We start from the raw sequence: 9,040 nt of genomic DNA, 5'->3' as shown, positions 1-9,040 counted from the left end.
CTGTCCTATTAAGGGAATAGAAGAATCCAGGATATCTATAAACAGAAATATAGTGAGGAAACACTTAGCTAACCTAAATGAATTCAAGTCTCCAGGTCCAGATGAATTACACCCCAGAGTACTGAAGGAGATAGCAGAAGAAATTTTTGAACCCCTCTCCATAATCTTTGAAAATTCTTGGAGAACAGGAGAAGTCCCAGAAGACTGGAGAAGAGCAAATGTTGTTCCTATCTTCAAAAAGGGGAAGAAGGTGGACCCAGGCAACTATAGGCCGGTGAGTCTGACTTCTATACCAGGAAAGATCTTTGAACAAATTATTAAACAACATGTATGTCAGTACCTGGATAAGAATGAAGTGATTAAACAGTCAGCATGGGTTTGTAACTAATAAGTCATGTCAGACTAACTTAATTTCCTTCTATGATGGAATCACTGATTGGGTGGATCAAGGAAATGCTGTAGATATAGTATATCTTGACTTCAGCAAAGCATTTGACAAAGTATCTCACACAATCCTTATTGAAAAAATGACTAAGTATGGAATGGACAAGGCAACTGTTAGGTGGATTCATAACTGGCTTAGTGATCGCACCCAAAGAGTGGTCGTAAATGGCTGCACATCCAGTTGGAAGAATGTCTCAAGTGGGGTACCACAGGGCTCTGTCCTGGGCCCTGTATTGTTCAACATCTTTATCAACGATTTAGATGAAGGAATTGAGGGTAAACTGATTAAATTTGCTGATGACACAAAGCTAGGAGGGATAGCTAATACTAGAGAAGAGAGAGAGAGGATTCAAAAAGATATAAATAAACTGGAGAAGTGGGCAGCAACTAACAGAATGGTTTTTAACAGGGAAAAATGCAAAAGTACTACATCTTGGCAATAAAAATGAAAAAAGCATATACAGAATGGGAGGAATAGGGCTAAGCAACAGCACATGTGAAAAAGACTTGGGTATACTAATAGATCACAGACTGAATATGAGTCAACAGTGTGATGCAGCAGCAAAAAAGGCAAATGCAATTCTAGGATGTATTAACAGAAGCATACAGTCTAGATCACGTGAAATCATTATTTCCCTCTACTCCTCTTTGATCAGACCTCATCTGGAATATTGTGTCCAGTTTTGGGCACCACATTTTAAAAAAGACATCAACAAACTAGAGCAAGTTCAGAAAAGAGCGACCAGAATGGTGATCGGTCTGCAAACCCTGTCTTATGAGGAAAGGTTGCAGGATTTGGGAATGTTTAGTTTGCAAAAGAGAAGACTGAGAGGAGACTTAATAGCTGTCTACAAATATCTAAAGGGCTGTCACATTGTAGAAGGATCAACTTTATTCTCATTTGCACAAGGAAAGACTAGAAGCAATGGGATGAAACTGAATGGGAGGAGACACAGATTAGATATTAGAAAAAACTTTTTGACAGTTAGAGTGATCAATGAGTGGAACAAGCTGCCACGAGAAGTGGTGAGTTCTCCTTCAATGGAAGTCTTCAAACAGAGGCTGGACAGACATCTGACTGGGATGATTTAGCGAATCCTGCTTTGAGCAGGGGGTTGGACCAGATGGCCCAGGAGGTCCTTTCCAACTCTACGATTCTATGATTCTATGAGTCTATGATCTATTGCTATACAACCTAAGAAATCCCTTATCTATACTTTTTTCCCTTTTCCCATTTTTTTCTTTTTTTTTATTCCCTTTTTTTCCACCACCAAGGAGAACCACGTGTGAGTTTCTAAATTAAGGGAGGGAAGTGAACGGGTGCTGTTGTGGACTCTACAAAAGAGTATTACCGGTAAGTAATACAGATTTTTCTCTTCGCCATGACAGCACCCACTGAGAGACTTTCAGAGATAGTCACTTGGGAGGGTACACTGAGCTAAGGACTGCTCTACTGAAGTTTAAGTCGTCAGAGGATGATAAGTCTAGTCTATAATGGTTATAAAATGTAGATGGAGAAGACCAAGTTGCAGCCTTACATATTAGCTCAATTGGAATGCCTGCTCTCTCTGCCCAGGAGGATGATATGGCCCGAGTAGAATGCGCTTTTACTCCCCGTGGAAGGTCTTCTCCCTTTGCTAAATATGCCACCGTGATCGCATCTCTGATCCACCTGGACAGCGTGCTTCTCGTAACTCCAGTCCCTTTCTTGTTACCCTGGAAGGAAATAAAAAGAGACCTAGTCTGCCTCCAGGGGCTGTTTCTATCTAAGTAGGTCAGGACTGCTCTTCTGACATCTAGTGTGTGAAATCTAGCTTCTTCTGGTGTCCCTGGGTTCTCATAGAAGGAGGGTAGGCAGATCTCTTGGGCTCTATGAAATCTAGTAGCACGCTTGGGGAGATAGGACAGGTCTGTTTTTAACACCAGTGTGTCATGACTTACTGACAGGAATGGGGGATCTACCGATAGTGCCTGGAGATCACCAACCCTTCTCGCCGAGACTAGGGCTACCAATAGGGCAGTTTTATATGAAAGGTATTTTAATGATGCCAGGTGCATAGGTTCAAAAGGGGCCTGAGTTAATGCATCTAAGACCAAGTTAAGGTCCCACGTAGGCACCTGAGGGATGTGGACTGGAGTTGCCCTCTGACAAGCTGAAATAAACCGGGTTACCCATCTATTGCCTGCCACATTATGATTATATAAGGCCCCTAGAGTGGATACATGAACCTTCAGGGTGTTAACCGAGAGTCTTAGCTCACGGCCCCTCTGCAGGAATTCTAGAATAGCTCTAATGGGCACCTCACTGGAAAGTTTTGCGGTGTGAAAGGTTAAGAATTTCTTGCAGATTTTTACGTAAATTTTTGTTGTGGACTCCTTTCTACTCTCTAGTAGCGTATTAATAAGATTATTTGAGAATCCCCTTAATTTTAATACTGTAGACTCCTTTCAAATTCCATGCTGCTAGGTGCAAGGATTTGATTTGGGGATGGTGGCAGGGTCCCTGGGAGAGAAGGTCCCGATGTAGCGGGAGGATCCATGGGTCGGTTATCAACATCGCCCTCAACCATGAAAACCACGGCCTCTTGGGCCAAAAAGGGGCTATTAGGACTACCCTTGCCCCCTCCTCCCTTATCTTCCTGATCACTGTCGGTAGCAATATCATAGGAGGGAAGGCATAGGCCTGTTGAAATGTCCAGGGTATCTGCAGGGCATCGAGGACGTCTGGATTGTCCTCCCTGTACAGCGAAGCGAACTTTTCTACGCGTCTTTTGGCTCTTGTCGCGAACAGATCTATGTCTGGTTTTCCCCATGTGGCCGTTATCATTTTGAAGATGCGTTGGCTGAGAAACCACTCTCCTTGGTGTAAAGTTTGGCGACTGAGATAGTCCGCTCTGGAATTGTCTATTCCTCTGATGTGGGTGGCGGACAAGGAGTGGAGATGTAATTCGGCCATCTTTAGAATATCTTCCGCGATAGACATGAGTGGTCCTGATCGCGTACCTCCTTGCCGGTTTATGTATGCCACTGAGGTGATGTTGTCTGTCTGGATTCTCGTGTGGGTACCTTTTAGCTGCGGAAGAAATTTAGATATGGCAAAATACACTCACTGGCCACTTTATTAGGTACACCTGTCCAACTGTGTGTTTAGACTTAATTTCTAATCAGCCAATCACATGGCGGCAACTCAGTGCATTTAGGCATGTAGACATGGTCAAGACAATCTCCTGCAGTTCAAACCGAGCATCAGTATAGGGAAGAAAGGTGATTTGAGTGCCTTTGAACGTGGCATGATTGTTGGTGCCAGAAGGGCTGGTCTGAGTATTTCAGAAACTGCTGATCTACTGGGATTTTCACGCACAACCATCTCTAGGGTTTACAGAGAATGGTCCGAAAAAGAAAAAAAATCCAGTGAGCGGCAGTTCTGTGGGCGGAAATGCCTTGTTGATGCCAGAGGTCAGAGGAGAATGGGCATACTGGTTCGAGCTGATAGAAAGGCAACAGTGACTCAAATTGCCACCCGTTACAACCAAGGTAGGCAGAAGAGCATCTCTGAACGCACAGTGCGTCGAACTTTGAGGCAGATGGGCTACAGCAGCAGAAGACCACACTGGGTACCACTCCTCTCAGCTAAGAACAGGAAACTGAGGCTACAATTTGCACAAGCTCATCGAAATTGGACAGTAGAAGATTGGAAAAACGTTGCCTGGTCTGATGAGTCTCGATTTCTGCTGCGACATTCGGATGGTAGGGTCAGAATTTGGCGTAAACAACATGAAAGCATGGATCCATCCAGCCTTGTATCAACGGTTCAGGCTGGTGGTGGTGGTGTCATGGTGTGGGGAATTTTTTCTTGGCACTCTTTGGGCCCCTTGGTACCAATTGAGCATCGTTGCAACGCCACAGCCTACCTGAGTATTGTTGCTGACCATGTCCATCCCTTTATGACCACAATGTACCCAACATCTGATGGCTACTTTCAGCAGGATAATGCGCCATGTCATAAAGCTCGAATCATCTCAGATTGGTTTCTTGACCATGACAATGAGTTCACTGTACTCAAATGGCCTCCTCAGTCACCAGATCTCAATCCAATAGAGCATCTTTGGGATGTGGTGGAACGGGAGATTCGCATCAGGGATGTGCAGCCGACAAATCTGTGCCAACTGTGTGATGCCATCATGTCAATATGGTCCAAAATCTCTGAGGAATGCTTCCAGCACCTTGTTGAATCTCTGCCACGAAGAATTGAGGCAGTTCTGAAGGCAAAAGGGGGTCCAACCCGTTACTAGCATGGTGTACCTAATAAAGTGGCCAGTGAGTGTATATTGCTTTTAGCTCCCTCATATTCGATGAGCTCTCTGTTTCGAGTTCAGACCACCGACCCTGCACCATGTTTTCTCCTTGATGGGCTCCCCATCCCGAGGGGCTAGCGTCCGTGGTAACCACTCTAGAGGGGATAATTCACCATGGAACACCTCCTGTTAGATTGTTAGGGTTTAACCACCACCTTAAAGAGCTGATTACCTCCGGTGATAGGGATATTCTCCCATTCAACCGCCCATGTAGTCTCTCTGTTTCTCGTAAAATGGCCCAATGCAATTTTCTGGAATGGAATTGGGCCCATTGTACCGCCGGAATGCATGATATTAGGGAGCCTAATAAGGACATGCCCTCTCGCAAGGTTATCGAGCTCTTATCGCACGCCCCCGTACTTTGTTAATCAAGGATCGTGTTTTTACTTCTGGTAAAAAACATCTCTGACTTACAGAGTCTACTTGAAGGCCCAGGAACGTCTGACAGGTTACCGGTTGCAGTCTGGACTTTTCCCAGTTGACCAGCCAGCCTAGTGTCTCTAGCATCAGCTTGGTAAAAACGCGGGGTGCCATGGATAATCCGAACGGCATTGTCGTGAACTGGAAGTGTCGTATCTGGCCTTTTATCAAGACTGCCACACGAAGGAACTTCTGGTGCCCTCTGTATATGGGGAGATGATAATAGGCATCTTTTAGGTACAATACTGCCATATAGCACCTAGGAAACAAGATCTTAATTGCTGAGCGTATCGATTCCATTTTAAAGGCCCGTAGCCTTTGAAATGAATTATGCTTTTTTAAATGAATTATCGTTCTAAAGGAACCATCCGGCTTAGGTACTAAAAATAGGGGAGAATAGAATCCGGTTCCCCACTCTTGTTCTGCCACTTCTATCAGAACCTGTTTAGACAAGAGCCCCGTTAGTTCTATTTCCAAGGCTTGCTGTTGTGCTGGGGACTTCAGGGAAGTCAATAGGAAGGAGTTCGGTGGGCACCGAACAAATTCTAGCCTTAGGCCCGATGACACGATATTAATGGCCCAAGAGTTCGATGTTATTTTCTGCCACTGATGACTATATTCTAGTAGCCTGCCACCTACCGGTGTTTTATCGCTACCGGAACCTGTCCCCTGGCCTAAAGGGACGCTTTCCAAATAAGTTGCCTCTCTGTTTGGCATCCTTATTTTGGCATCTGAAATCTTTTTTCTTCCCAAATGGAGGCTTCCTGAAGGCTCTCCTGTTAAAGAGAATGTAAGGGTTAGGGAATCCTTTCTTCCTCTCCCCCGCTTTTGTTAGGATGTCATCCAACTGTGTGCCAAACAGGTACTTACCCTGACACGGCATAGTACAGAGCTTGGTTTTAGTTTGTACGTCACCTCTCCACCCCTTCAACCATAGGGCCCTTCGGGCTGTGTTGGTTAAACCCGCTGTTCTGGCAGATAGACGGAGGGAGTCAGCCGAGGCGTCGGATAGGAAGGCAGCTGCTCCCTTAATTAGGGGAATGGAGGAAAGAAGCTTATCTCTAGATGCTCCGCTCTTTATTTTATCCTCCAGCTCATCCAACCATACTATCATGGACCTTGCCGTGCAAGTGGCTGCTATAGCCGGCTTAAAGGCCCCTATGCATGCTTCCCAAGACAGTCTGAGGAAGGTGTCTGCCTTGCGGTCTATTGGATCAGACAATGATCCTGTGTCCTCTACCGGTAGGGAAGAACGGCGGGAGGTGGAGGCCACTGCTGCGTCCACTTTGGGAGGCTTAGACCAAGACGCCAGCTCATCATCGTCAAAGGGGTATTTTCATTTGGAAGCTAAAGGGATGAAAGCTCTTAGCCCCTGTCCTTCCCATTCCTTTTTTATCAGTTCTTTAATAGCCGGTACTACGGGGAAGGCTTTGATTTTCTTTTGGACAATGCCCGCGAACATAATCTCCTGCGGGGTTTTGGGTTCTTTAACGTCACATAACCCCATGGTATTCCGCACGGATCTGACCAAATTGTTCACGCTGTCAGTGGGAAAACAAGCCTGCTCTTCCTCTTCCGTGGTTAGGCATTCCTGAGACCTAACTGAATCCAATTCCCCAGTGTCCGAAGGAGACCCTGATGTCGGTGATCTTACTCCGCTAACAGAGGTCTGCCCAGCATAACTACTAGCACCGCCTAAGGCCTGTAGTTCTTCTCTGATAATCATACGAATATCCTCTTTTTTACCGGAGGACTCCTCCCGCAGTGTTTGATCAATACATAATTGACATAATCGTTTAGGGTGACCATCTGGGAAGGGCTGGGAGCATAATGCACATTCCCTGTGTTTATTTTTCTCCGTTCTTTTGGCCTAAGGGTATATAAACAGACAGAAGAACGGAACGCCATCAGCTAAGAGCTTGACCCAAAACACTCACCTGTGAATTTCGTCAGCTCAATACCGGCTGTGGGGCTCGAGGCTCAGGCTGAGGTGAGGAATGAGGTGCTTTCTTCCGCTTCTTTTCTGAAGTTTCGCTCTGTCTAGAGCGTCCGCTGGTCTCTCTTCTGGAGCTGCTGCTCCTTCTGGTGTTGCTGTTTCTCCGAGTACCGCTTTGAGAGGATTCTCCTAGCTGCTCCTCAAGGAGCGAAACTGGGTCGTTTGCTGACGACATGGCTGCACACCGGTGTGCGTCTGGCCGGTGCTTTTATGCAGCCTCCCGGTCTCACTTCCTCTCCTTATTTCCTTTTTTTTTTTTTCCCTGAGACCATTAATTTTCTCTTGCGCTACTGCGCATGCGCAGTCGCGCCCACAATCTTGCGCTACCTCTTCCTACCCCGGAAGTGCCCCTCCACTTCTGGGTCGCCTGGCCTCCTCGCAATGGCGCCGGCCATACTTCTCCAGGCCGCGCGTTCACCGCGGTCTTCTCCCGACCGCCGCCCCTGCACTGCCGGACCCGCTACATACCAGGTATTCGTCTCAAGCGCCTGTGGCACACCTTGCGTCCTGCACAAGCCTAGGGCATCATTTTCCACCCTGGCCTTGCTAACCCCGGTCTTCTTTAGGGGCGGGGGGGAAGGGGTTCCCCGCACCCCCGACGCTGTGCCGCGCTCTGTAATGCGCAATCCCTTCCTAGGGATTTCCAAGGTGCTTCTCCAATGCACCTTCTGGTGAGCCATGCACTCCTCACCATGGCCTCACCCGCATTACCAGCAGAGGGGGGATTCCTATTCCGGATCCACCCGTGCTGCTTCCAGCTCTGGGGCCCCCGTTGCTCATATAATGCCGCGGGCGGCTACCAGGCCAGGAATCCTCTTCTCTGTGGGTTCCTTCCTAGGAACAGGAAACCAAACTGAGGGAGCGAGGGGGACCACTCCATTTATCTCTCTGTAGGTTTCCTGTTCCTGGGGGCGGATCCCCTCTCTCAGTGGGTGCTGCCGTGGCGAAGAGAAAAAAACAAACATCTTTAAAACCAGAGTGTAATTGCTGTGCCACTTCTTTATTGGGGTAGAGGTTTAGCCAGGGGTCCACTGGGGTTATGCCTTGTAGATGCTTTGTTTGCCTGACGAGTACACCTTGCTGGGTGTCTTCCCCCACAAGCTGAGCAGTCATGCCTATATCTGCATGATACGTGGAAACGGCAGTTTCCCTCGTTAAATAGCCAGCAGGCCCCGGGTTTTCGTAGGACCACTGAGTGTTGACCTGCAGCTGCGGAGAAGTTTGTGGTCGTAGATGGAAAGGGGGGCTGCTTCTGTGTCAGCATCAGTCACAGCCACACATCTGTCACTTTTACTCCCCAACCTATATCGGGCTAAAGTGCCAACCGCCTGCGGAACTTCTCATCATACTGCCGCCAGGCAGAACCAGCATGGGACTTGTACGAATTACATATCAGATCTTGGTATATGTATAATTCGGAGCAACGCTCCGGATGCTTTTGGCCCATAATGCATCCTAGAACTGCAAACGCCTGTAGCCAGTTATTCATTGTTAATGCCATTTTTGGCCTATTTCTATCATATAACTGTTCGCTTGTCCTCCTTTCCTTATCTACGGTCTGTTGGTTGGCTGATAATAACTACCATATTTCGACATAATTGTTGTTCCATATTTTTTGTCGAGTCTCTTGATCTATGTGTGGACCTAGCGGCTAATCCCACAGAAAAACGCATCTTTGTGTAAGCCCCCTGACTGAGGTGTCGTAATGTCGACAGTTTAACCGCATGGACGCATGAAGTGTTGAACCAGCGACTTAATAGCTGAGGCTAGCTCATTTTCCTGTGTTATACGTAATGTTCTGTACTGCATGGTTTTTGTTGGCTTC

This window comes from Dendrobates tinctorius, unplaced genomic scaffold (genome assembly GCF_039654945.1).
Source record: "Dendrobates tinctorius isolate UK_male_01 unplaced genomic scaffold, ASM3965494v1 ptg000294l, whole genome shotgun sequence".
In the NCBI taxonomy this organism is placed as follows: Eukaryota; Metazoa; Chordata; class Amphibia; order Anura; family Dendrobatidae; genus Dendrobates; species Dendrobates tinctorius.
This window is presented reverse-complemented; position numbering follows the sequence as displayed.